General features: G+C 45.3%; 2 pseudogenes; both read left to right on the top strand.

The window, feature by feature from the left end:
* The window catches only part of LOC109744427 (zealexin A1 synthase-like), a 61094-nt pseudogene extending 56432 nt beyond the window's left edge, over positions 1 to 4662 (top strand).
* An 8887-nt stretch (positions 4663 to 13549) lies between these two features.
* On the top strand, positions 13550 to 25343 carry LOC109744426 (zealexin A1 synthase-like; annotated as a pseudogene).
* Positions 25344 to 27951: the final 2608 nt, after the last annotated feature.

The raw sequence follows: 27951 nt of genomic DNA, 5'->3' as shown, positions 1-27951 counted from the left end.
TGCTTTAATTAATATCATGAGAAATTTGATGCTTGATAATTGTTTTGAGATATAAAGATAGTAATATCATAGTTGTGCTAGTTGACTAATTGTGGAATTGAAAGATACATGTGTTGGAGTTTGTGATTCCTGCAGCATGCACGTATGGTGAACCGTTATGTAACAAAGTCGGAGCATGAAGTATTTGTTGATTGTCTTCCTTTGTGTGGCGGTCGGGATAGCGCGATGGTTAACTCCTACCAACCCTTCCCCTAGGAGCATGCGTAGTAGTACTTTGCTTCGAGGGCTAACAAATTTTTGCAATAAGTATATGAGTTCTTTATGAGTAATGTGAGTCCATGGATTATACGCACACTTACCTTTCCGCAATTTTCTAGCCTCTTCAGTACCGCGCATTGCCCTTTAAAAACTTGAGAGTTGGTGCAAACTTCGCCGGTGCATCCAAACCCCGTGATATGATACGCTCTATCACACATAAACCTCCTTATATCTTCCTCAAAACAGCCACCATACCTACCTATCATGGCATTTCCATATCCATTCCGAGATACATTGCCATGCAACTTTCCACCGTTTCATTTATTATGACATACTCCATCATTGTCATATTGCTTTGCATGATCATGTAGTTGACATTGTATTTGTGGCAAAGCCACTGTTCATAATTCTTTCATACATGTCGCTCTTGATTCATTGCATATCCCGGTACACCGCCGGAGGCATTCATATAGAGTCATATTTTGTTCTAAGTATTGAGTTGTAATTCATGAGTTGTAAGTAAATAAAAGTGTGATGATCATCATTATTAGAGCATTGTCCCAAGTGAGGAAAGGATGATGGAGACTATGATTCCCCCACAAGTCGGGATGAGACTCCGGACTAAATAAAAAAATAAAAAAAATGATGAGAGAAAAAGAGAGAAGGGACAATGTTACTATCCTTTTACCACACTTGTGCTTCAAAGTAGCACCGTGATCTTCATAATAGCGAGTCTCTCATTTTGTCACTTTCATATACTAGTGGGAAATTTCATATAGAACTTGGCTTGTATATTCCAATGATGGGCTTCCTCAAATGCCCGAGGTCTTCGTGAGCAAGCAAGTTGGATGCACACCCACTTAGTTTCTTTTTGAGCTTTCATACACTTATAGCTCTAGTGCATCCGTTGCATGGAATCCCTACTCCTCGCATTAACATCAATTGATGGGCATCTCCATAGCCCGTTGATTAGCCTCGTTGATGTGAGACTTTCTCCCTTTTTGTCTTCCCACATAACCCCTACCATTATACCTTATTCCACCATAGTGCTATATTCATGGCTTGCGCTCATGTATTGCGTAAGAGTTGAAAAGGCTAAAGCGTGTTAAAAGTATGAACCAATTGCTTGGCTAAAACCGGGGTCGTACATGATATGAATATTTTGTGTGGGGAAGATGGAGCATAGCCAGACTATATGATTTTGTAGGGATAACTTTCTTTGGCCATGTTATTTTGATAAGACATAATTGCTTAGTTAGTATGCTTGAAGTATTATTGTTTTTATGTCAACATTAAACTTTTATCTTGAATCATATCAAATCTGAACATTCATGCCACAATAAGAAGAATTATATTGAAATTATGCCAAGTAGCATTCCACATCAAAAATTCTGTTTTTATCATTTACCTACTCGAGGACGAGCAGGAATTAAAACTTGGGGATGCTTGATACGTCTCCAACGTATCTATAATTTTTGATTGCTCCATGCTATATTATATTCTGTTTTGGACATTATTGGGATTTAATATACATTTTTATATTATTTTTGGGACTAACCTATTAACCGGAGGCCCAGCCTAGAATTGCTGTTTTTTGCCTATTTCAGAGTTTCGCAGAAAAAGAATATCAAACGGAGTCCAAACGGAATGAAACCTTCGGGAACGTGATTTTCGGAACGAACGTGGTCCAGAGGACTTGGACCCTACGTCAAGAAAGCTACCAGGAAGCCACGAGGTAGGGGGGTGCGCCCTCCACCCTCGTGGGCCCCACGTTGCTCCACCGACGTAGTTCTTCCTCCTATATATACCTACGTACCCCCAAACTACCAGATACGGAGCCAAAAACCTAGTTCCACCGCCGCAACCTTCTGTACCCGTGAGATCCCATCTTGGGGCCTTTTTTGGAGCTCCGCCGGAGGGGGCATCGATCATGGAGGGGTTCTACATCAACACCATGGCCTCTCCGATGATGTGTGAGTAGTTTACCTCAGACCTTCTGGTCCATAGTTATTAGCTAGATGGCTTCTTCTCTCGTTTTGGATCTCAATACAATGTTCTCCCCCTCTCTCGTGGAGATCTATTCGATGTAATCTTCTTTTGCGGTGTGTTTGTTGAGACCGATGAATTGTGGGTTTATGATCAAGTTTATCTATGAACAATATTTGATTCTCCTCTAAATTCTTTTATGTATGATTGGTTATCTTTGCAAGTCTCTTCGAATTATCAGTTTGGTTTGGCCTACTAGATTGATCTTTCCTGCAATGGGAGAAGTGCTTAGCTTTGGGTTCAATCTTGCGGTGTCCTTTCCCAGTGACAGTAGGGGCAGCAAGGCATGTATTGTATTGTTACCATCAAGGATAACAAGATGGGGTTTATATCATATTGCACGAGTTTATCCCTCTACATCATGTCATCTAGCTTAAAGCGTTACTTTGTTTTTATGAATTTAATACTCTAGATGCATGCTGGATAGCGGTCGATGTGTGGAGTAATAGTAGTAGATGCAGGCAGGAGTCAGTCTACTTGTCTCGGACGTGATGCCTATATACATGATCATACCTAGATATTCTCATAACTATGCTCAATTCTGTCAATTGCTCAACAGTAATTTGTTCACCCACCATAATACTTATGCTCTCGAGAGAAGCCACCAGTGAAACCTATGGCCCCTGGGTCTATTTTCCATCATATTAATCTTCCAACACTTTGTTGTTTTCGTTGCCTTTTATTTTACTTTGCATCTTTATCATAAAAATACCAAAAATATTATCTTATCATATCTATCAGATCTCACTCTCGTAAGTGACCGTGTAGGGATTGACAACCCCTTATCGCATTGGTTACGAGGATTTATTTGTTTGTGTAGGTGCGAGGGACTCGTGCGTGGCCTCCTACTGGATTGATACCTTGGTTCTCAAACTGAGGGAAATACTTACGCTACTTTGCTGCATCACCCTTTCCTCTTCAAGGGAAAACCAACGCAGTGCTCAAGAGGTAGCAGACGCCAGGGCAAGGTGCAGGCGACACGTCTCGACGGGCAGAAGGGGTTAAGCAGGAAAGAGACATGCTAACCCTAATGATACCCGAACTCCAGGAATCGCGGAGCACGATCTCCTTCGCAATGCACTCATGAGCAACCTGGAAAAGAAAGGAGCCATGCTGACGTGGCCTTACACGGTAGCCGTTGGCGAAACCGCCAAACCAGCTAACTAGCAAGGCGGCAAAAGCCCTAGGGGTAAGCAGGATGCCTTCGTTGAGGACGACGGCGAGCACGCAGGCGGGCTGACTACGGCCAGCCACCGTCTCAACGGAACTGCACCAATACTTGGCCAACATGGCATTCTCGAAGCTGCAACCATCCATGAAGCCAAAGCCGGACAGGACCGGAGGAAAGCGCGGAGAGGAGCTAGGGAGGCGCGAGCAATGCATCTAGGCGAGACAACACATGCATCAAAAGAGGGGTGGTAGCACAACTCACACGAAGGAAGAAACCAGACCTCGGTCAGCGACTTGGTTGATGAAGCACCCGTGGCGGATGTAAACCTCTAGCTGTGCGGTGGAGCTCCTGAGCAGGGTGGCTGTCGCGCCCGGAGTGGCACACGACAGGTGAGTGGACGCCGAGCCCATGTGGGCGGCGGCGGGCGAGGTGGCCGCTGGTGCCGGGAAGGCAACCGGCGGTGGAGCTCCCGCCTCCCAAATTAGCTAGAAGCACTCGAGGAAACCCGTCACCCCGCTTCCTTTACGTTGAGATGTACCGATCCAAGAAAATTTCCACAGGACCTTTTCAGTGCGGGGAGCGACACATCGGCCAACACCGTGCAATGGGCCATGGTGGAGCTCATGAGAAATCCGAAAGCAACGCAAAAAGCACAAGCCGAGCTGCGCGACACACTACAAGGGAGGCCAACAGTGACAGAAGATGACCTGGCCAACTTGAGCTACTTGAAGCTCGTCATCAAGGAGATGTTGAGGCTGTACCCAGCGGTTCCACTGCTCCTGCTAAGGGAATGTTGTAAGACATGCAAGGTCATGGGTTACGATGTGCCCAAGGGAGCTACCGTGTTTGTGAACATGTGGGCGATCGGCATGGACTCCAAGCACTGGGTGGTTGCCGAGATGTTTAAGCCGGAGCGGTTCGAGAGCGGCACAATCGATTTCAAGGGTGTGGACTTCGAGTTCATACCCTTCGGGGCCGGGCGAAGAATGTGCCCTGGAGTGTCGTTTGTGCAGCCTAGTATGGAGCTCGTGCTCGCCTCGTTACTGTACCACTTCGACTGGGATCTTCCAGTTGGAGTCTCGCCAAACGAGCTGGACATGGAAGAGGAGCTAGGGGTCACCCACCGGAGAAAGAACGGTCTTCACTTGCGCCCAGTCATTCGTGTGCCCGTGCAAGCTACCCTCTAATCGTGACCTTGTATCGCCTCCGATGGTTTATGCTGTCCCGGTAAGATGTAGTAGTGTTCACACACGAACACGTCATCCAGTACCCTCGACATTGGGGGTGATGCACCGCAGCTCACGTCGAAGGAGACCCGTCCGAAAGCGCGGTACGCAAGCAATCCAGCGGGCGCTTTTGTAGACCCGAAACCCCACACGCCTGGGAGGGACCCCGTCAGGGCGCGTGGTGGCTATGGGCTTCCCTAGGTCGACCTGATCGCCCCTAGAGCCTCGAGGTTCGTCGCCCTGCAACAAGAAGAACGGACAAAGAACGAGGAAGAAGAAGAAGAACAAGGGAGAGAGATAAAAGTAAAGGTAAAAAGTGGTAGATGAATTTGTCGATTGTGTGTTATTCAATCGGCTGTCACTTCTCATCTATTTATGAGGCGGCTGGACTTCCCTTACAAGAAAAGGACTCCAAATCCCGTCCAAATCTTTCCAAAATTAACCGAACTCGGATTTAGGCAAATCTGAGATATCAGTTAGGTTTTTGACTCTCACAAGCCACAAACGACCTCGGATGAAGATGCACCCAAAAGAAAATTTAACCGGTTCGACGAGACGAACGACTTTCATGTTGAACGTTTTTCGATTCGAGGCAATCTTCACGGCCAAATCGCTCGCGCAAAACAGACTTTTACTCATGCTACCCACCACACACCATGTCTGATGGGGCGGGCCAGTTTTGGCTCATGACAGGGCCAAATTCAGATGGCTCTAACTTTTACATACGATCTCGGATTGAGGCGATTGTTATATCAAAATCTAACGTTTCGACGAGATGAAGACAATTCATGTACACAGTTTTCTCATTTGAGGCGGGCCTTGAGGAGTAATCAGCCGAACAGTGCCCTGGATACAAAATTTCGAACACAACTTCGGCCTTCGAGATGAGATTGGATGGCGATGGCTCAAACTTCAAAGATGGTCATGTAGATAATACGAAACTTTTTCATGTGGATCACTTCTCCATTTGAGACCATCTTAATTGCATTTCATACCATGCCAAAATTTAGTGTCAACACATGCCTCCCTGTTTTTCGGCAAAGCTTGAATGCCGAAAAATATTTGCACCGCATTTGTTCTAAGGACGATGTCAACACTCCATCGGCCATTTGTACTCTTAGGGCGATAATTGTGTATCAGCCTTGTCTTTGCTTAGGGCGATATTTATATATCGGTCGTTGCCTATCTATGCTTCTTGCCACACATTTGGGTGGTATTTCTTTAAATATTTGCCATTGAGAGCTCGAGGTAACAATCTCCCTTGTAAGGATTCCACCAAATATGAGTTTACGGGAACTACTCCTGTAATCTTAAAAGGACCTTCCCAACTTGGAGACCACTTCCCAAATTTTCTGTCTGTCGAACCAATTGGTAGAATCACCTTCCACACGAGATCGCCAACTTGAAAATTATTCAACTTGACCTTCCTATTGTAAGCTCTTGCCATCCTCAACTTATCTCTTTCTATGGCGTTCAAAGCAACCAAACGTTTATCGGTGACTTCATCAATATTGTCCATCATCAGGTTATAAAAGTCCCCCGCCGATAAATCGTTTTGTTGCTATTCTCAAAGAATTCAAATTCACTTCCACTAGTAGAACGGCCTCTTGACCATATACAAGCTCATATGGAGTTACCTTTGTAGCACCATGCCTTGAGATTCTGTGTGCCCACAAAGCTTCGGACAATACCTCATGCCATCTCCTTGGATTATCCTAAATTTTCTTCTTGATGAGCTTGATTAATATCTTATTACTTTCAGGTTGTCCATTGTGTCGTGGATTTGTCACGGCAGATATCCTAGGGTGAGGACTTAGTCGTGAGGCCAGCGCATCTATGTAGTAGCTTGAGAGGGGTTGAGCGGAATCAAGAGACGCAACACAAGACGAGGATTTAGACAGCTTCGGGCCCCGGGAAACATCATCCGGTAATAACCCTACATGCTGTTTGAGGCTAGATCTCATTACGCTCATGAGGGAGTCGCCGTAAACCGGCTCTCCTCTAATTGTGTCTAGCCCTAGAGATTATTTATTGTTGCCTGTTGTCTCTTTGGGGAGCCCTGTCCCTCCTTATATATGTTGAAGGGGCGGGTTACATGTGGAGTCCTATTAGGATTAGGACTAGTCTATCTCTAATACAAACCGGATACAAGTCCAGGTCTTAACTCCTTGTAAGACAAATATTCCTCACGCCTTTCCTCTTAAACCGGCCCACCATAGTATGAACCGGCCTTCATGAACCACCCGTTGGGCCACCGGGTCTTGTCGCTCCTCTGACCAGCCTGCCGGATTACCAATGAATCGTAAACCGCTAGGTCCAAACGGGTCGCCAGTGAATCATTAAGTGTCAGCCGGGTCTCAAGTAAACCGCCAAGTCCGGCTGGGTTATACTTCCGGCCGGTTTACGCCGCGGGGTATATCCCCGACATTAGCCCCCAGTTTAATTTGGATTTATCCATGTTAAACTGATCCTGTAAAACAAACACAAGAACAAATTTGACAGATTATGCTCCGGGTTTAGAATTCTTGTATACCGGCATCTGATCATCCTTAAGTCCTTGTCATTTCCTCCTTCTAGAAAATCCGGGTCAACAAGCCAGCTTCATACTCAATTTGCTGACATTGGTTTCTCACAGAGAAATATTGTGAAGAATAATCCACTTGAGTCGGCTTCCAAAGCGCCGGTTTAAGAAATATGGGTCTTGAAATACTTATCTGATATTCAGCCAGTTTGAAGATGTAAAACTTGCCGGTTTAATATTACCAATATTGCCGATTTATAAATATTGATGGCACCGGGTCATAATTATTGTCGACACCGGGTCATGTAATTGATCTTCCTGATTTGCTCAAAACTGATAAACTGAAAACGTTCCTCCTTTATATGCATAATACTTGTAGCCCCCAAGTCTTAAGAGGAGAACATAGTGATAACTTAAGACTTGCTCCAATAAGTGTTTTCAACCTTGAAGAAATCCGGTTTGTTCATCTCAATCATATAAACTGAATACTCCATATATGTAGCCCCCAAGTGCCGGGTTGTCATGCTTGCAGCAACCGGGGACTTGTAATTACTTATAAAAACTTCAATCAATGTAGCCCCCAAGGGCCGGGTCATTATGCAATAATGAGCAGGGACTTTGTAAATATAATCATGTAGACTTGAGCAGTGATGTGTAGCCCCCAAGGGCCGGCTTAGTAAGATAATACTGAACCGGGACTTGATATATACTTCAATGAAAATAACATCTTATAATGTAGCTTCCATCTAGGGCTTGAACCCACGTCCACAAGGTTAAGAGCTTTGTGCTTTACCAACTGAGCAGTGGATCCTTCAATATAATGGACGAAAACTTGTGTACCTTGAATTGTTGACAGGAGCAATTGGTAGCCCCCAAGGGCCGGCTCATTATGATGTGATGAGTCGGGTCTTCAATAAGGCCAATAAAAAATGACTTTGCATTAGCCTCGAAGTGTCATGGTGCATGCTTGCAGCGACATGAGACTTGCATGTAATCTCAATTAGAATAATGTAGCCCCCAAGTGCCGGGTCGTAAGCCTGTAGCGACTCGGGACTATTCCTTCCATTGTAGAATAAATCATATCCTTTGATAAAATAACAGCCATTGCGCTAAAGTGACTTTGAAAACCTCAATAATACCGGTTATTAATAACCATAATAAAAATCCAGCCATGTTGGCTATTCAAGATAATATAATCCGGTATGAAAACCTTATTCATTCAATATCATAATGAAAATTCAGCCAAGTTTGGCTATTTGAATAATATAACCCAATGATTTATAAGCGCATGATTCCAATGGCGCAATCCAAATATATACTGGCGACTTATAGTCCAGAGCCAGGCCGGGTTAACAAACACCGGACAATTTCTCATCATATACTGGTGACTTGTCGTCTTAAAGCCAGGCCGGTTTAATAAACACCGGATAATGACTGATCATATACTGACAACTTGCAGTTGAAAGTCAAGCCGGGTTAATGAACACCGGTTTAAAAACATCACAAATCTTATCAAAAGAAAGAGAAACTTAGCAAAAGGCAAATAAAACAGTTGTAGTCAAGGCTTTTCACGGGCTGCCAGGCCCCAAATTTGATCAAGAGGTGTTGCTATGGTTCGGGTTCGACCAAGCCCCCAAGTGATACTGTGGCATTACGCTGATCAAGAGGTGTTGCTATGGTTCAAATTCGACCAAGCCCCCAAGTGATGCTGTGGCATTACGCCGATCAAGAGGCGTAGCTATGGTTTGGGTTCGACCAAGCTCCCAAGTGATGCTGTGGCATTACGCCGATCAAGAGGCGTAGCTATGGTTCGGATACGACCAAGCTTCCAAGTGATGCTATGGCATTACGCCGATCAAGAGGCGTAGCTATGGTTCGGATACGACCAAGCCCCCAAGTGATGCTGTGGCATTACGCCGATCAAGAGGTGTAGCTATGGTTCGGATACGACCAAGCCCCCAAGTGATCAATAATATGATAAGCCAATAAGGCATGACACCCATGTTTGAACCGCGCATCATGGCAGCAGGTCCTCTTTGGCACCCTTTAACTTTTTGCAATAGATAAATCCTTCTTGAACCGGGATTTTGAACCGGATATTGAGAGCTTCAAAGCTTTGTGGGAGACATCTTTCCCTTGAACCGGATTTTAAACCGGAATCTTCATTTTCAGTCGGAAATTTTCTAACGGCCTTTAAACTCGAACTTGCGAGAAGTTAATTCCTTTTTGAACCGGACATTTTCAAACCGGATTTGAGAGCTTCAGAGCTTTGTGGGAGAACAGATTTCCCTTGAACCGGATTGTAAACCGGATATTTGAGAGCTTCAGAGCTTTGTGGGACAACAGATTTCCCTTGAACCGGATTGTAAACCGGATATTTGAGAGCTTCAGTGAGACTGACTTCCCTTGAGCCAGATTTTAAACCGGTATCCTTTCTGATGACCCGGAACTTCTTCATTGAGCCGGGATTTTGTAACTGTCATATACTTTCTAAGCCGGAAATTTTCTGACGGCCTTTAAATTTTCATTAATATTACAGTAGCCACCGGGACTGGGTTATCTGTCCCTCCATCATCCTGGGGTTCTTTAAATTTGCTGAAACTGGCAAGATTTGCTGAATCATGTCATCGTAGCCCCCGAGTCTCAAAGGTGACTCGAGGAGTTGTTGAGATTCCCCATATTTTGACCGTGATATAAACCGGCATAACTTGTATATCATTGGTGTTGATAGCACGATGTGAATCCATAGAAGGTTGAGGTGACTGCGGCGGGTTATAAATGATCCCGTATGAGCCGTGTCAGCAACTCGGCCAATGGTTCCTTCCACCTGGTGATTTGAAGTTAACAAAACTGTAGTGGCGGCGACTTGTGCGCCTTCCCATTGAGCCATCCAGTGCAGATGGCGGTTGATAATATATGATAATTTGCCTCCAATTTGTTGAAAGAAAAACCGGGCTTCCCAAGCAGTGACTTGCTCATACTCAATAACAGCTCATGCAGACATGTGCGGCCCGGTGTGTTGATGTAGACCAGGCCGCGAGAGACGGATGGTAAAGACGACCGCAACATCTGAGGCGGCACAGACAGATGAACCGCCCGCGGCATTGTAAACCGGTGCGGACGGGCAAGTTGTCCTCCTTGTTGTAAGCCGGCGTGGTCGCGAGAGACGGACACGGCGTTGTAAGCCGGTGCGGGAGTCCATTGAGTAACGACGACCACCTGTGCCAAAAGATGTTGGCGTGCCTCCATCTCCGCGGTATAATATCACTTTTTGTCATAAATAATTGCCCTGCATAAACACTATTGCAAGCCAAGGCAAAGACAAACTTGTTCTTTGAGAAAAACAACATGTGCTAATAAAAAAACTTGGATGGATATCACCTGATTTTTTTGGACGACGGATGACCCGTTAATCGTGACAGAGGTAGCTCAGGCAGACCAGCGACTCAATATAGTTCCGTCGGCTCAGGCAGTCCGGCGACTTAATATAACCCCGGCGGCTCAAAATCGGCAAGGGTGGCTCACCGCAGCTCTGGCGGGTTGATGTAGATTAAGCTGCACGGGCGGCGACTTGAGCACACCTGATATGTTAGGCTGGAAATTATCCGCCGCGAAGTTGATGATCACTACGGTGAAGTTGAAACCAATCACGAGCAAGTCAACCGCGAAAGCAGACAGATGAGTCAGCCGCGGGGTTGTAAGCCGGCACGGACGGGCGAGTCAATCGCAGTCACGGTAAGACGGCGAGTCAATCGTGACGTTTTTATAAGCCGGTGCAGACGCACGAATCACCCGCAGGTACGGACGGATGCAATCCGAACAGCGGGGCGACGACTTGCACATGTATCCGTCGAGCATCATGACACAGACAAGCACTAGTGCAAAAGTTATTGTTTACGCGCACCCCTTATGCGACCCCTTTTTGTAACGAATAATGGTCCTGCGGAAAAGTATCATAGACTAGAGTAATTGTTCTTAAACAATTTAATATGTACTGATAAAATACAAAGAAAGGATAGCACCTGATATTATTTGTCAGATGAACGTGGATACTAGGGATCAAAAACATAATCTGATGTAGCCCTAGCACCGTAGCCCATGTTCCTTTACCCATTGCCACGTTGATTTTCACGTGCAGATACAACAGTCTTCTGGTTGAAAACAATCAGAGAAATAGTGCCATGCTGGCTCAACACAGGAGTGACGACGACTCCTTGAATCGGTGAGGACTCAAGGCAGTAGGGCCAGCATGACCCGGGGCGGCTCAACACAAGCCGGCTTAAAATGAGGGACAACAGCAGTGGCCGGCCATGGTGGAGCCGTGGTAGAGGCACAACACGGCAAGTTACGGTGGAGGTAGCGACAAGCCGACAACTTGGCGCATGGCGGCGGTTTGAGCAGAGGCTGGGGCGGCTGGAAATAGGCGGCCTAGGCGGCAGTTTGCCAGGGCAGAGTCAACTCGTCATCCTGGGCAGTTCGACAGCAGCGGAAACCAATCAAAGCTTGGCTGGAGACGGGATAGCTAAAGCCTGGCACAACGGCGGAGAGTCGCCTGCGAGGCGAGGCCGTAGCCGAGGCGGAGGCCACGTCCATCCCCACTTCCGAATCGTAGTCTCTTTTTTTATCACGATTTGCTTCCTGATGATGCCAACTTGGCTTTGCTACTTGGACTCTTCACGTGAGGTTGTACCAACAGTACAGAAGGGTATTAATCCATCACTTGTTAGAGAAACGTGCTCCAACTAGCACTTTTTTCTTGAGTAATCTTGAGGCTTCAAATACTGATATTTAATTCTGGTGACCTGACAGACTCATCAGCGGCTTATCTTGGTTGACTGCCCGTGACTTGCTTCACATGAGATGTAGTAGTGGTAGTACTTGATGACTGTTTCTATTTGACTTGGTCCTCACGGCAGAAATTAACAACGACGTAGTACCACTGTTTGCATCGGGACTTGGCAGATCGCATGTGGAGGCGCGGAGCAGCAAACGCAACTTGATGGTTTATAGATAGAATAACTGCAACAGAGATTCCCCGTCCGTCTTTGCACGACCAGCGATTGACAGATTGTCTCGCCTTGGCGACGAACCGGACGCGAAACCCTAATTTCTTTAATCTCAATCTCATATCTCCCTCCGATTGCTTGCCACGAAGACGTTGTATCTTCTTCTGCGCCGGTTCTTCTTCATCCAGCACATCGCGAGCTTTTCGATCCCTGTAAAGATCCCTTCAAGAACTCATCACCACCGTGCGCAGGACCCACGATGGGCACCAACTGTCATGGATTTGTCACGACAGATGTCCTAGGGTGAGGACTTAGTCGTGAGGCCAGCGCATCTATGCAGTAGCTTGAGAGGGGTTGAGCGGAATCAAGAGACGCAACACAAGACGAGGATTTAGACAGCTTCGGGCCCCGGGAAACATCATCCGGTAATAACCCTACATGCTGTTTGAGGCTAGATCTCATTACGCTCATGAGGGAGTCGCCGTAAACCGGCTCTCCTCTAATTGTGTCTAGCCCTAGAGATTATTTATTGTTGCCTGTTGTCTCTTTGGGGAGCCCTGTCCCTCCTTATATATGTTGAAGGGGCGGGTTACATGTGGAGTCCTATTAGGATTAGGACTAGTCTATCTCTAATACAAACCGGATACAAGTCCAGGTCTTAACTCCTTGTAAGACAAATATTCCTCACGCCTTTCCTCTTAAACCGGCCCACCATAGTATGAACCGGCCTTCATGAACTGCCCGTTGGGCCACCGGGTCTTGTCGCTCCTCTGACCAGCCTGCCGGATTAGCAATGAATCGTAAACCGCTAGGTCCAAATGGGTCGCCAGTGAACCATTAAGTCTCAGCCGGGTCTCAAGTAAACCGCCAAGTCCGGCCGGGTTATACTTCCGGCCGGTTTACGCCGCGGGGTATATCCCCGACACATTGGCTTGGGCATAATACGGAGAGCATTTGAGCAACTTTATCTTATATGATTCGGCAAATTCTCTAACTTGATGTGATATAAAGGATGAACCTTGGTCTGTAGTTAATGTTTCAGGAATGCCGAATCTATGAATAATGTGCTCAGTTATGAATTGAGTTACCTCTGTATGCGTCATATTTTTAAGCGGTATTGCTTCAGACCATTTAGTGAAATAATTAGTTGCTACCAACACGAACCGATAACCCTTTGAAGAAGAAGGATGAACCTCTCCAATAAAGTCTAACCCCAACCTCTAAAAGGCCACGACTTAATAATAGGATGTAACATAGCAGCGGGAGCCAACTGAATATCACCAAACTTTTAACAAGCTTCACATCCCTCGTGTACCGCGCCATGACCAACCTCGCGCGCCGGCTCGACATGCCCCTCAGGTACCTGCAGCTCGGCGAGGTCCCCGTCGTGGTCGCATCATCCCCCGATGCTGCCCAGGAGATCACCAACACCCATGACCTCATCTTCGCCACCCAGCCGTTGTAACATCCCAAATTTTCAATTTGTAATGTTATACATTAGATCATCATGCATAACATATTTTATTGCATTTTGTTTTGCGATCCTAGAAATTCTACGCAACTCGAGGACCCACGGAGAGAGTTGGGGATTTCGTTATTTTCATATTTTGGGTTTTCTCAAATTTTGAAAATAGGATCATTTGTTTTAATTATTTTTCTCTCCGAAAATATTTCATATCAAAATATATGAGAGGGGATAAAATGACTTCTCCACAAATAATGAAATATTGGAGGTAAAATATTAAAAACAAATATTTGATTTTATTTGATTATTATTTGAATTAGGAAAAATACGCGTTTTTCAAAATTGCATCTAGGCCCCAAATAAATGTTCATCTTTTCCGACTTGATTTTAGAAGTCGGGGAAAATTTATTTCGGGATTTTGGGAGTCCGTTTAGTATTTCTTTTATTTCTTTTTCTGCGCGAAATTATAAAAAGAACGCGAACCGACCTTGGGCCGTATTCGGCCAGGACTCCGCCCGGCCAGGCCTTTATAAGGCGCGCCCCCGAGGCCCCGTCAGCCCAAGTCGCCCCCGCCACCGAAAACCCTAACCCTAGCCCGATCCGCCGCCGCCGCCAGATGCCGTCGCCCGAGCCGCCGCCGCCCGCCGTCCCGCCGCCCGACGCCGGAGCCCCGGCGCCGCCGCCGCCCGCCGCCGACCCCGCCGACGCCGGAGCCCCGCCGCCGTCCCGCCGCCGACCCCGCCGCCCCATCGGAGCCGCCCGTCGCCCCGCCGAGGTTGACCACCGCCCCGCCGCCGGCAGTTTTCCTCGAGAAAACCGTTCGGTTTTCCGTCCGGTTTTTCGTTCGTTTTTTTAAAACCTAGATTTGTTTTTTTGTTTAGTTTATTTAGCGAACACTCGTTCGTACGTTCGTTTTAACGAATGGTTTTCGTTTTTTTGCAGACAGCGAACGTTCGTTCGTTAGCCTGTTCGTCCGTTTTCTTTTTCTCGGATTTTCTGCGATTATTTCTGACCGCGATTTCTGATCTGTTTTTCGTTCTAGTATAACTTTTCGCTCGTTTATCGGAATCAGGCGATTCAAGCGCCTAGAGTTTCGTCTCGAAACCCTCTTTCTGTTTAACCAACTCAAACGAGTTTTTGCTACTGTAAAATTTGACTTAGGTCCAGATTAGTAAACAAAGATTGTTTCTTTCGCCGTTTGACTTCCGTTGCTTCGTTTGATTTGATTCTTTTTGCAAACCGGAGTTCTTAAGTTGAACTTTCTGGTTAGATCTTTTATTTGAGTTTTACCTATGCATTAGATGAATGCATATTGTATGCTTGTTTGTTTGCGATAAAGTACCTGGAGTGCGCCGCGTGCTACTTCGAATCTCTAGGTTTCATGGATCATCAGGAAGGCAAGTAACACTTTGATCATACCTCTTTTCATAACCAGTTTTATTGCATTTTTCAATCCTCAAACAATTGCATGATTAGGATCTAATTATATTGTGGGTATCGGGAAGTAGATGAGGTAGTACCTATTACCTGTTTTATTATCAACCTTTGGGAGTTACTTCTACGTTTGCTTATTGCTATGCTATGCTAGTAGACGTGGATTGGGTGAGTGTATCCATGACAGATGTGAGATTGTTAATTAATGGTTTACTTAAGGTGGCAACTTAAACACACATCTGGGTGGATTGAGGCACCTGGGTATTCCAGTGATTGCCTGTTTTTTTATGGACCGCCACCCAGGCTCAAAGGGATCATGAGATTATTCATGCTAGAAACTTCCGTGTGCAGCCACATGCTATTATGGGCTCTTGCATAGTTGATTAAGTCGTGTGAACTCTTACAGTGGTAGACTAGCATATGTAGGGGAAAGTAGGTGTAACTGTCTACCCATCGTAAGGTGCTAACGCTTCTGAAAGACTGTGTCTCGGTCATCCGTTTCTCAAACACCATGTAGTGCGAGAAATCCAACGGAGGAGATCGAGTCTTGTGGGGAAAAGTGCACAAACCTCTGCAGAGTGTACAATCTAATCATGGTAAGCCGTGTCCCCGGTTATGGACATCTTGAGTATCTAGTACTTGGATTATCATGTGAATCTTAGCATCTTATACTTAACTAATTTTGTTGGGTTGTTAATGATTACTTTTAATTGGGATTGAGAGGGGGTTTACCTTCTCAATATTTTTCAACCAACTTTGTAGGTAATTAAAAATATATTCCTTTGCAGTAGGGAAAAATTGGCTTTTCGCAAAACTGTAACCATAGAGCTTTCCACCAGCCAAATATGCATGTAGTGATAGCAATATTCTGTTCATTACTCTCTATGTGTTACATTGCCAGCATATTCCATGTGCTGACCCGTTGTCGGGATGCAACGTATCATGTTGCAGACTTTTCAGACGACGAGTAAGGAGCCTTAGGTCGTGGTCTTATACTCAGTGATACCGTTGGAGTTGATGGACTCACTTTATCTTCCAAGCCTTCCGCTGTTATCATAATTAGATGGCTTTAAGCCATATTTATTATAATAAGTTCTCTCTTGAGACTATTTGATGTAATAAGTGTGTGATTGCTACTCTGTTATAAATCCTTTAAGTACTGTGCGTGTCAGCATTACCGATCCAGGGATGACACTGATGCACAGAGACTAGACTGTTTGAGGTCTGGTCGCTACAAAGATGGTATCAGAGCACACGCTGACTGTAGGACACGACCACTAAGCTAAAGCCCTAGATCACTACTCTCTTCTCATTTCTGACTCCTCTCCTTTCTTCCACTCTTTTAGGATGGCGGATGCGAGGAACAAGTTCGCGCAACCAGATGAGGATACACCTTTTGGACGACACTTGAAGGAAGTTACTAGGTACCTGAACATCAGAATACCAAGCTTCACCGGGACCTACAACGCCACACTACCAGAAGAGGAGCGCTGGATGATTCAAGTTCAAGTTCCAGGAAGGACGTTCACGCCAGTCACTGAACCCATAAAACTTTCCTTTGATGCACCAACCTGGAGTCTAGGAAAGAGTATGGCAGCTCACATTACCATGGGACGCATTGGAGAAGTGTACCACAATGATCTCAAGGATACTATCTACCAGATTTATGGGCGCCGAGACGAGCAATGGGAGATGATCAGCACCAGGAAGGATAGATCTGTTGCAGCTTTCATTCAGGAGTTAAACTAGCACATTCGTCGCCAGGAATACCAGATGTGCGCAAACATGATAGATCTGAAGAAGGCAAAGACTAGGATCACGGAGCTGGAGGAAGAACTCAAGTCTACACGCGATGGATATGAGGAGGAAATCGCAACATTGTTGGAGAAGAATGACGACCTGATACAGAAGCTAGGAGTATTCATGGGAGACCCAGCACCAGGAGGAGAAGATGACGATTCTACTTGCCCGGAGAACTACATCATCATCGACGACACCGACTCGGACCCCAGTGAGGATGATTGGGAGGATGAAGCCGGAGTAGATATCATGGAGTCTTCGACTGAGCAATTATTCTAGACCACCAAATTAGTAGTAGTATTCCACCATGTATATAGTATAGTCCAAGCACTTTGTAATGATAGTTAGATCGATTGTATGCCTTGTTTGAATTGATTGGAGTGATATGATTGTGTTTGTCTCATGTGCATATGGGTAGTGTTTTCCCTCTAGACCTCATTCTATTCTATTTTCTCATCTTTTCTAAAAAACCTATCAGATGCCTCCGAGACGCGACACCGGATTTGTTTTCCCACTGGAGATCACTCAGTTGATTCAGCAGCAGAATGCCCTGATGCAAGTGCTAGTTCAGAACCAGGGGAACAACAACAACAACAACCCACCACCACCACCACCTGTGGACCACTGAGCCCGTTTTCTTAGGCTGAATCCGCCGGTGTTCTCCAACAGCACCGAGCCGATTGTGGCAGATGATTGGCTCCGCAAGGTTGGAAGGGAGCTGACCACTGCAGGATGCATAGATGTGGAGAGAGTGCGTTTTGCCGCACATCAGCTTGATGGACCCGCATCATCATGGTGGGAGAATTACACAGCCACACACCCTATTGACACTGTCACATGGGACCAGTTTCAGCAAGCTTTCCGTGCTGCCCATGTTTCAGTAGGAGCTATGGCCATGAAGAAGCGTGAGTTTCGCAACTTACGCCAAGGAGGACGCACCGTAGGCCAGTATGTGGAGGACTTTAGTAAACTAGCACGTTATGCCCCAGATGACGTTGCTACAGATGCAGCCAAGCAGGAGAAGTTTCTGGAAGGATTGAATGATGAGCTGAGCATGCAGTTGATGGTAGCAACCTTCAACAACTACCAGGAGTTGGTAGATAGAGCTCTCATGATTGAAGGGAAGCAGCAGCAGATTGAAAGCCGCAAGAGGAAGAATGGACAAGGGAAGTACAATTCTGGAGCTCATCAGAAGCCATGTTTTACCCCAAATTCGGGAGGACCTTTTCAGCATACCCATGGAGGAGGAGGTTCGCACAACCATACTGGACCCAAGAATGGTAATGGGAATGGAGGAAGCAACGGACATAACCGTACCAACCCATCGACCCCAGCCAAGAGGGATCTAAGCCAAGTCACTTGCTACAAATGCCAGAAGACTGGATATTATGCAAATGAATGTCCCGAAGCTAAGAATGGAAATGGCAATGGAAGCTCTGGGAAGAAGCCCAACCCTTTCAACAAAGGACATGTGAACCACGTGAATGTGGAGGAGGTTGAAGCACAGCCCGATGCAGTAATAGGTAAGTTTTTGGTTAAGACATTTACTGCAATCGTTCTTTTTGATACTGGTGCATCGCATTCATACATATCAAGGGGATTTGTGGATAAGTTTAAGTTGCCCACCAAAGTTCTTAGAACACCTATGTTAGTAACCTCGCCAGGAGCAGAGTATATGGCAAGCCAAGGATGTTTTCAGATGCCATTGGCCATAGGTAGGCATGTTTTCCCCTCAGACCTAATAGTTTTGGAGTCGCAAGGTTTGGATGTGATTTTGGGAATGGATTGGCTATCGATGTATGGAGGAAACATTGATTGCACCAGTAAGACGATTTTGCTTACTACCCCAGAAGGAAGAAGGATTAAGTATGTATCCCGGCATGTGCCGAATAGGACTCAAGTGAATTCCTTATCAGGAGTTGTACAGGAGGAAGTGCCAGTGGTGAAGGATTTCCCTGACGTATTTCCAGAGGAGTTGCCAGGCATGCCACCGGATAGAGACAATGAGTTTTTGATTGAGCTTTTGCCAAGCACAGGGCCAATATCTAAGAGACCGTACAAGATGCCCGCTAAGGATTTGGAGGAAATTAAGAAGCAGATTTAGGAGTTACTGGATAAAGGATATATTCGCCCAAGTTTGTCACCTTGGGGATCACCAGTACTTCTAGTGGAGAAGAAAGATGGATCGTTAAGGATGGTTGTTGATTATCGTGGTTTGAATGAAGTAACCATCAAGAACAAGTACCCACTGCCGATGATCAATGATTTGTTTGACTGACTACAAGGAGCTAAAGTATTTTCCAAGATTGATTTGCGATCAGGATACCACCAGTTGAAGATTCGAGAGCAGGATATACCCAAGACAGCTTTTACCACAAGGTATGGGCTATATGAGTACACCGTTATGTCATTTGGCCTGACTAACGCACTCGCCTATTTCATGAACATGATGAACAAAGTGTTTATGGAGTTTTTGGATAAGTTCGTCGTAGTGTTCATTGATGATATTCTGGTCTTTTCGAAGAATGAAGAAGAGCATAAGGAGCATTTGCGTTTGGTACTTGGAAAGCTCAGAGAACATCAGTTATATGCCAAGTTCAGCAAGTGCAAGTTTTGGTTAAAGGAAGTTGGATTCCTTGGACATGTTATTTCCGGAGAAGGAATAGCAGTTGATCCCACCAAGGTTAACACTGTGACAAATTGGGAAGCACCCACGACAGTTGGAGAAATCCGGAGTTTTCTTGGACTCACAGGATACTACCGGAGATTCATTGAGAATTTCTCGAAGATTGCAATGCCTATGACGGAGTTGTTGAAGAAAGACACCAAATTCAATTGGACTAAGGATTGTGAGGCTAGTTTCCAGGAGTTGAAGAAACATTTGGTTACATCGCCAGTATTGATTCTGCCAGATCAACGCAAGGATTATGAAGTATATTGCAATGCTTCTCGTCGAGGACTTGGAGTAGTGCTAATGCAGGAGGGAAGAGTTGTTTCATATGCCTCACGACAACTTAAACCCCATGAGTTGAATTATGCTACACATGATTTGGAGCTAGCAGCCGTAGTGCATGCGTTGAAGACATGGAGACATTTTCTCATCGGAAACCATTGTGAGGTGTACACGGGTCACAAAAGTTTGAAGTACATTTTCACGCAGAAGGAGTTGAATCTCAGGCAAAGGAGATGGTTGGAGCTCATTAAGGATTATGATATGAGATTGCATTATCACCCAGGGAAGGCTAACGTAGTAGCTGATGCGTTGAGCCACAAGAGCCATGTCAACACACTCATGACTGGAGAGTTACCCAAGGAGTTAGCAGAGGATCTTCAAGAACTATGTTTGGAAATAGTTCCGAGAGGCTATGTAGCAGCATTAGAGATTCAGTCTACTTTGATGGATAAGATCAGAGAAGCTCAGAAGACAGACAAGGAGATTGCTGAGATAAAGGAAAGGTTGAGTAAAGGAAAAGCCAAGGGATTTCGTGAGGATGAGCATGATACCTTATGGTTTGAGGACCGCGTTTATGTGCCCAATGATTCGGAGATTAGGAAGTTGATTTTGCAAGAGGCCCATGATTCACCATATTCGATTCACCCAGGAAATGCCAAGATGTATCTAGATTTGAAGGAAAGTTTCTGGTGGACCGGAATGAAGAAGGATATTGCGGAGTATGTAGCAGTTTGTGATGTATGTCAGAGAGTGAAGGCAGAGCATCAGAAGCCAGCAGGATTGCTACAACCATTGCCGATACCCGAATGGAAGTGGGATAAGCTAGGCATGGATTTTATCACGGGATTGCCCAGGACTCGTTCAGGCTATGACTCGATATGGGTAGTAGTCGATCGTTTGACGAAGGTAGCTCATTTCATCCTAGTAAAGACCACTTATACCAGTGCTAAGTTGGCAAAGATATACATGACCAGGATCGTATGTCTGCATGGAGTTCCGAGGACCATTGTATCAGATAGAGGAACCCAGTTTACTTCAAAGTTTTGGAATCAGTTGCACGAAACTTTGGGTACCAGGCTAGAGTTCAGTACAGCCTTTCATCCACAGACAGACGGACAGACCGAGAGAGTCAATCAGATTTTGGAGGACATGCTGAGAGCTTGTGCGCTAGATTATGGATCCAGTTGGGACGACAATTTGCCATATGTAGAGTTTTCTTACAACAATAGCTACCAATCCAGTTTGAAGATGGCCCCTTTCGAAGCTCTGTACAGAAGGAGGTGCAGGATACCGTTGTTGTGGGACGAAGTTGGAGACCGTCAGTTGTTTAGACCAGATTTGATTAAAGAGTCTGAACAAAAGGTGAACTTGATTCGCGATAGGCTCAAGGTAGCCCAGTCCAGACAGAAGAGTTATGCGGATTCTAAACGCAAGGAGACAGTTTACGAAGTCGGAGAAAGTTAGCGCCATGTTTTGTAGGACCATACAAAGTTTTGGAGCGTATGGGAGAAGTTGCTTACAAGTTGGAATTGCCCGAAGGATTGTCGGGAGTTCACGATGTGTTCCACGTATCCCAGTTGAAGAAGTACCACGCGGAGATGGCTAAGATACCACTGAAAGATACAGTGCCCCTGGAAGCGATTCTGTTGGATAGTAATTTGACCTACGAGGAGAAACCAGTTAAGATTCTCGAATATGCCAGCCGAGTCACCCGCAGCAAGGTTATCAAGTTTTGCAAAGTTCTGTGGAGTCACCATAACGAGGATGAAGCCACCTGGGAGCGAGAGGAAGATCTACAGAAGGACCACTCTCACCTATTTTCTAGCCAACCCGAATCTCGAGGGCGAGATTCATCTTAAGGGGGTAGGTTCGTAACATCCCAAATTTTCAATTTGGAATGTTATACATTAGATCATCATGCATAACAAATTTTATTGCATTTTGTTTTGCGACCCTAGAAATTCTACGCAACTCGAGGACCCACGGAGAGAGTTGGGGATTTCGTTATTTTCATATTTTGGGTTTTCTCAAATTTTGAAAATAGGATCATTTGTTTTAATTATTTTTCTCTCCAAAAATATTTCATATCAGAATATATGAGAGGGGATAAAATGACTTCTCCACAAATCATGAAATATTGGAGGTAAAATATTAAAAACAAATATTTGATTTTATTTGGATTTTATTTGATTATTATTTGAATTAAGAAAAATACGCTTTTTTCACAGTTGCATTTAGGCCCCAAATAAATGTTCATCTTGTCCGGCTTGATTTTAGAAGTCGGGAAAAATTTATTTCAGGATTTTTGGAGTCCGTTTAGTATTTCTTTTATTTGTTTTTCCGCGTGAAATTATAAAAAAAATGCGAACCGACCTTGGGCCGTATTCGGCCAGGACTCCGCCCGGCCAGGCCTTTATAAGGCGCGCCCCCGAGGCCCCGTCAGCCCAAGTCGCCCCCGCCGCCGAAAACCCTAACCCTAGCCCGATCCGCCGTCGCCCGAGCCGCCGCCCGCCGTCCCGCCGCCCGACGCCGCCGACCCCGCCGACGCCGGAGCCCCGCCGCCGTCCCGCCGCCGACCCCGCCGCCCCACCGGAGCCGCCCCGTCGCCCCGCCGAGGTTGACCACCGCCCCGCCGCCGGCGGTTTTCCTCGAGAAAACCGTTCGGTTTTCTATCCGGTTTTTCGTTCGGCTTTAAAGAAAAACCTAGATCTGTTTTTTTTTCGGTTTAGTTTATTTAGCGAACACTCGTTTGTACGTTCGTTTTAACGAACGGTTTTTGTTTTTTTCGCAGACAGCGAACGTTCGTTCGTTAGCTTGTTCGTCCGTTTTCTTTTTCTCGGATTTTCCGCGATTATTTCTGATCGCGATTTCCGATCTGTTTTTCGTTCTAGTATAACTTTTCGCTCGTTTATCGGAATCAGGCGATTCAAGCGCCTAGAGTTTCGTCTCGAAACCCACTTTCCGTTTAACCAACTCAAACAAGTTTTTGCTACTGTAAAATTTGACTTAGGTCCAGATTAGTAAACGAAGATTGTTTCTTTCGCCGTTTGACTTTCATTGCTTCGTTTGATTTGATTCTTTTTGCAAACCGGAGTTCTTAAGTTGAACTTTCTGGTTAGATCTTTTATTTGAGTTTTACCTATGCATTAGATGAGTGCTTATTGTATGCTTGTTTGTTTGTGATAGAGTACCCAGAGTGCGCAGCGTGCTACTTCGAATCTCTAGGATTCACAGATCATCAGCAAGGCAAGTAACACTTTGATCATACCTCTTTTCATACTCAGTTTTATTGCATTAGATCAAACCTCAAACAATTGCATGATTAGGATCTAATTATATTGCGGGTATCTGGAAGTAGATGAGGTAGTACCTATTACCTGTTTTATTATCAACCTTTGGGAGTTACTTCTACGTTTGCTTATTGCTATGCTATGCTAGTAGACGTGGATTGGGTGAGTGTATCCATGACAGATGTGAGATTGTTAATTAATGGTTTACTTAAGGTGGCAACTTAAACACACATCTGGGTGGAGTGAGGCACCTGGGTATTCCAGTGATTACCTTTTTTTTATGGACCGCCATCCAGGCTCAAAGGGATCATGAGATTATTCATGCTAGAAACTTCCGTGTGCAGCCACATGCTATTATGGGCTCTAGCATAGTTGATTAAGTTGTGTGAACTTTTACAGTGGTAGACTAGCAGATGTAGGGGAAAGTAGGTGTAACTGTCTACCCATCGTAAGGTGCTAACGCTTCTGAAAGACTGTGTCTCGGTCATCCATTTCTCAAACACCATGTAGTGCGAGAAATCCAACGGATCGAGTCTTGTGGGGAAAATTGCACAAACCTCTGCAGAGTGTACAATCTAATCATGGTTAGCCGTATCCCCGGTTATGGACATCTTGAGTATCTAGTTCTTAGATTATCATGTGAATCTCATCATCTTATACTTAACTAATTTTGTTGGGTTGTTAATGATTACTTTTAATTGGGATTGAGAGGGGGTTTATCTTCTCAATATTTTTCAACCAACTTTGTAGTTAAATAAAAATATATTTCTTTGCAGTAGGGAAAAATTGGCTTTTCGCAAAACTGTAACCATAGAGCTTTTCACCAGCCAAATATGCATGTAGTGATAGCATTATTCTGTTCATTACTCTCTATGTGTTACATTGCCAGCATATTCCATGTGCTAACCCGTTTTCGGGCTGCAACGTATCATGTTGCAGACTTTTCAGACGACGAGTAAGGAGCCTTAGGTCGTGGTCTTATACTCAGTGATGTCGTTGGAGTTGATGGACTCACTTTATCTTCCAAGCCTTCCGCTGTTATTGTAATTAGATGGCCTTAAGCCATATTTATTGTAATAAGTTCTCTCTTGAGACTATTTGATGTAATAAGTGTGTGATTGCTACTATGTTATAAATCCTTTAAGTACTGTGCGTGTCAGCATTACCGATCCAGGGATGACACTGATGCACAGAGACTAGACTGTTTGAGGTCTGGTCGCTACAGCCGTGGAGACCCAGCAAGTGTATCTTGTTGGTCGACGATGACACGCCGGGCGTGGAGTTCGCCAGGTACGACACCCTGTGGCGGCAGTTCCACAAGATATGCATCCTCGAGCTGCTCAGCACCCGGCGAGTGCATTCGTTCCGCCACGTCCGGGAGGAGGAGGTCAAGCGCCTCATCGCCGCCATCGCGGCGTCTTTGACGGGCAATGTCGTGGACGTCGTCGAGCGGATAACCGCGCTCACGACCGATGAGGTGTTCCGTATCATGATTGGTGACCGGTTCAATCGGCGCGACGAGTTCTTGGAGGTACCCACCAAGGTGCTAAAGACCGCTGCCGGGTTCAGCGTGAGCGACGTGTTCCCGCTGTGGGGGATCATGAGCCTCGTGAGCGGCACCACGCACTAGGCAGAGGCGAATACCCGCAAGATGTTCGAGCTGATGGATTGCGTCCTTAGGCAGCACCAGGAGCGTATGGCACCAAAAGCAGGCGACGCGGAAGAGGACATGGTGGACGTGCTCCTAAGGTTAGAGAAGGAAGATGACCTCGAGGCGCCCACCATGGGAGCCATCAAATCCATCATCCGAGTAAGTGTGCTGATGTATGTCCGAATGCACAATCAGCCTGACTTAGAGAATTCATGGTTCATTTCATAATGCACAGGAGCTTTTCAGTGCGGGGAACGACACATTGGCCAACACTGTGCAATGGGCCATGGCCGAGCTCATGAGAAATCCGAGAGCGATGCGCAAAGCACAAGACGGTGACAGAAGATGACCTGGCCAACTTGAGCTACTTAAAGCTTGTCATCAAGGAGACGCTAAGGCTGTACCCAGCGGTTCCACTCCTCTTGCCAAGGGAATGTTGTGAGACATGTAACGTCATGGGGTACGATGTGCGCGCCCAAGGGTGCTACCGTGTTTTTGAAAGTGTGGGCGATCAGCAGGTAGTACTTTAATCAATCACCTCCCATTATATATGAGTTTCATTACCTGATAAGTGCCACACGTATGGCAAGAAGCAATTCCACCCACTGAAGGATGTCCAGCCAAACTTCTTTCTAGCCACCCATTATGACATGTCAGACTTTTTTTCGCACATGCATGCAAACAGAAACAAAACAGATGATATCAGCGGAAATCTTTTGGGTTTTTAAAATTTAAAATGTTTTATCTCTTAACGTGAAAATACGATTGAAAATCAATTTTCACCATTAAATCCGTCGTGACGAGCATATCGATATGTTTCGAAGATATTCTTTGGCAGTCAAAAGTTGCCATGTCTAGTGCACATAAATTGCCATGATGTTTAGTCTGAAGTTGCCATGATATGTTTCATCTACTTTTATTCTACGTTTAAAGTAAATTTTGACATGTTATAAAAAATAGAATTAAGAAACTAAACTTGCCATGGTGAATTACTAAAATTTGCCGTGATCCATTAAATAATTTTTTCATGGTTCACAATTAAAAAGAAACCTGTGCTCAGCTAGTTTAAAAATGCATAGTGAATGACTCAAATTTTCCACGAACCAAAAACTAAAATTGCCATGGTGAATTACTTAAAACTTTCATGATACATGCACAACAATTTGCCATGGTCCATACAAAAAATAAATTTCAGGGTCAAAATAGTAGAATTGACATGGTCAAAAACTAAAACTGCCATGATCTATAAACTAAACTTTCCATGATGAATTACTAAGAATTGCCATTATCCATGAATTACATTTGTTGTGGTTAATTACTAAAAATTTCCCTCGTCAATTAATAAGATTTGCCGTGAAAAGTAGTTGAAATACTAGCTTTAAATCTAGAAGGAAAAATAGATGAAATGTATCATGGCAACTTTAGTTTAAACACAATGCAACTTTTGGCCCAAAAAAGAAGTCATCGAAACATATCAATATGGGATCTAGTTTGAAGATCTTTTCGAGATGGATTTAATGATGAAAATGGATTTTTATCAGATTTTTTATTTAAGAGATAAAACATTTTTAAGTGCGAAAACCCAAAAAGATTCTGCTGATGCTATCTGTTTGATGTGGCAAAATGGATGATAATGTGGGCGTTTGGACCATGCTACTTCGTGCCACACATGTGGCTCTTATCATTTGAGTTTCTTTAATAAAGACACTCAAAAAGGCATCTTAGATTTGATTAACGTCGAGAAAAACAATGGCCGCGCCAATACAATGGATAGACAGTTGGATGTAGAAAGACTAGTAAAAAACAAAATTACAATAAAAGCATACTAGTCTTCCTCTTCATACGATTGTTCACCTGCCCGAGATTGAAAATTTCACCGAATCAACAATAAAGAAAAGCGACACCAGCAAACGCCCTCGCCATACAAGGCTTTGAAGACCATAATAGCCACTCGCCCCTTGAGACGAAATCTAAAAATCATTGAAGTAACATCAGCTGGAGCATCACCCCTAGTAGAACAGGCTTGCAATCCGTCACCACTAGTTCAAAGGGTTGGAGGAACCGTTAAGCCACAAAACAACATAGAAGAAGATGTTGAAGTTGCCACACCTAAGGCCAGCCAAAAGCTTTGCTCGAAAGACACACGAACTGCCAAGATCTAGGGACACAAACTCTCAATGGCCCTTCCCAGCGGTAGATTGGACGTAGTCGAGGCATAGATAGATCCGAGAGACCTTTTTCGAACACTCCATCATCGTCACCACCTCGTCGATGTCGCCCGAGAAACAAAAACCTAAGAAATAAAAGAAGACCGACGGGTACCCACTCCTCTTGCCGCCGATGAGGCCACCGGATAGGGAACATTAGGGGTACCCAGACGGTGGCTAGAGTTGTGGCGGCGACGACATCGTCTTAGGGTTAGGAGGCGGCTTCCTGGGAGATGCAGAACTCGCGAAATGATCTGACTTAATTAGTGGCAGAAACCACAAAATACCCTATATCTCTACTCCTAAAGGGGTATACTTGGTAGTCTCCGTTCCATTTTTTGGCCTCACTTCTCACCTTCGTCTGGTTTTTTTGTCTCTCCTTTCACCATCGTTTGGTTTTTTTCGTCTCTCCTCTTCACAGGTAACCGAAAAAATCAGCCCACGAGGCTCCCCTCGATATGTTTCCTACGTCGTCAACGACGCCCCAACCACCATAACAGAGCCCTTCGCCACCATCGAGATCCGAGAGGAGTCGCCCTTGCCGCCGCCGAGATCTCGTGCCTCTCTATAGGTCCCTCTCTCTCTCCTTTTCGCTCATCCACCTAAATCAAAACCCACTGCCCCTTTGTCGCTGCTGGTGCTCTACGGAAGATGGGGGTGGATCCTCCCGTCGATTCCTCATGGTCCTCGGTGCTCCTCCTGATGATTCCCTATGGTCCTCGGTGGCGGCGACTAGGTCAGTCCTCTCTCTCTCTCTCACCCAATTTTTCCGGGCCGGCGAGCTAGGGTTAGGGTTACCAGCTCGACGCCGCTGCCCCGTCATGTTACAGATGCTGCTATACCCGCCATTGGGCACATGTGCTTGTGCGCTGTCATCGCTATGTTATCCCGTCGCTGCTGTTTGTTGCCGGTGCATGCTGCTT

Source organism: Aegilops tauschii, chromosome 3, assembly GCF_002575655.3.
Source record: "Aegilops tauschii subsp. strangulata cultivar AL8/78 chromosome 3, Aet v6.0, whole genome shotgun sequence".
Taxonomy (NCBI): Eukaryota; Viridiplantae; Streptophyta; class Magnoliopsida; order Poales; family Poaceae; genus Aegilops; species Aegilops tauschii.
This window is presented reverse-complemented; position numbering and strand designations above follow the sequence as displayed.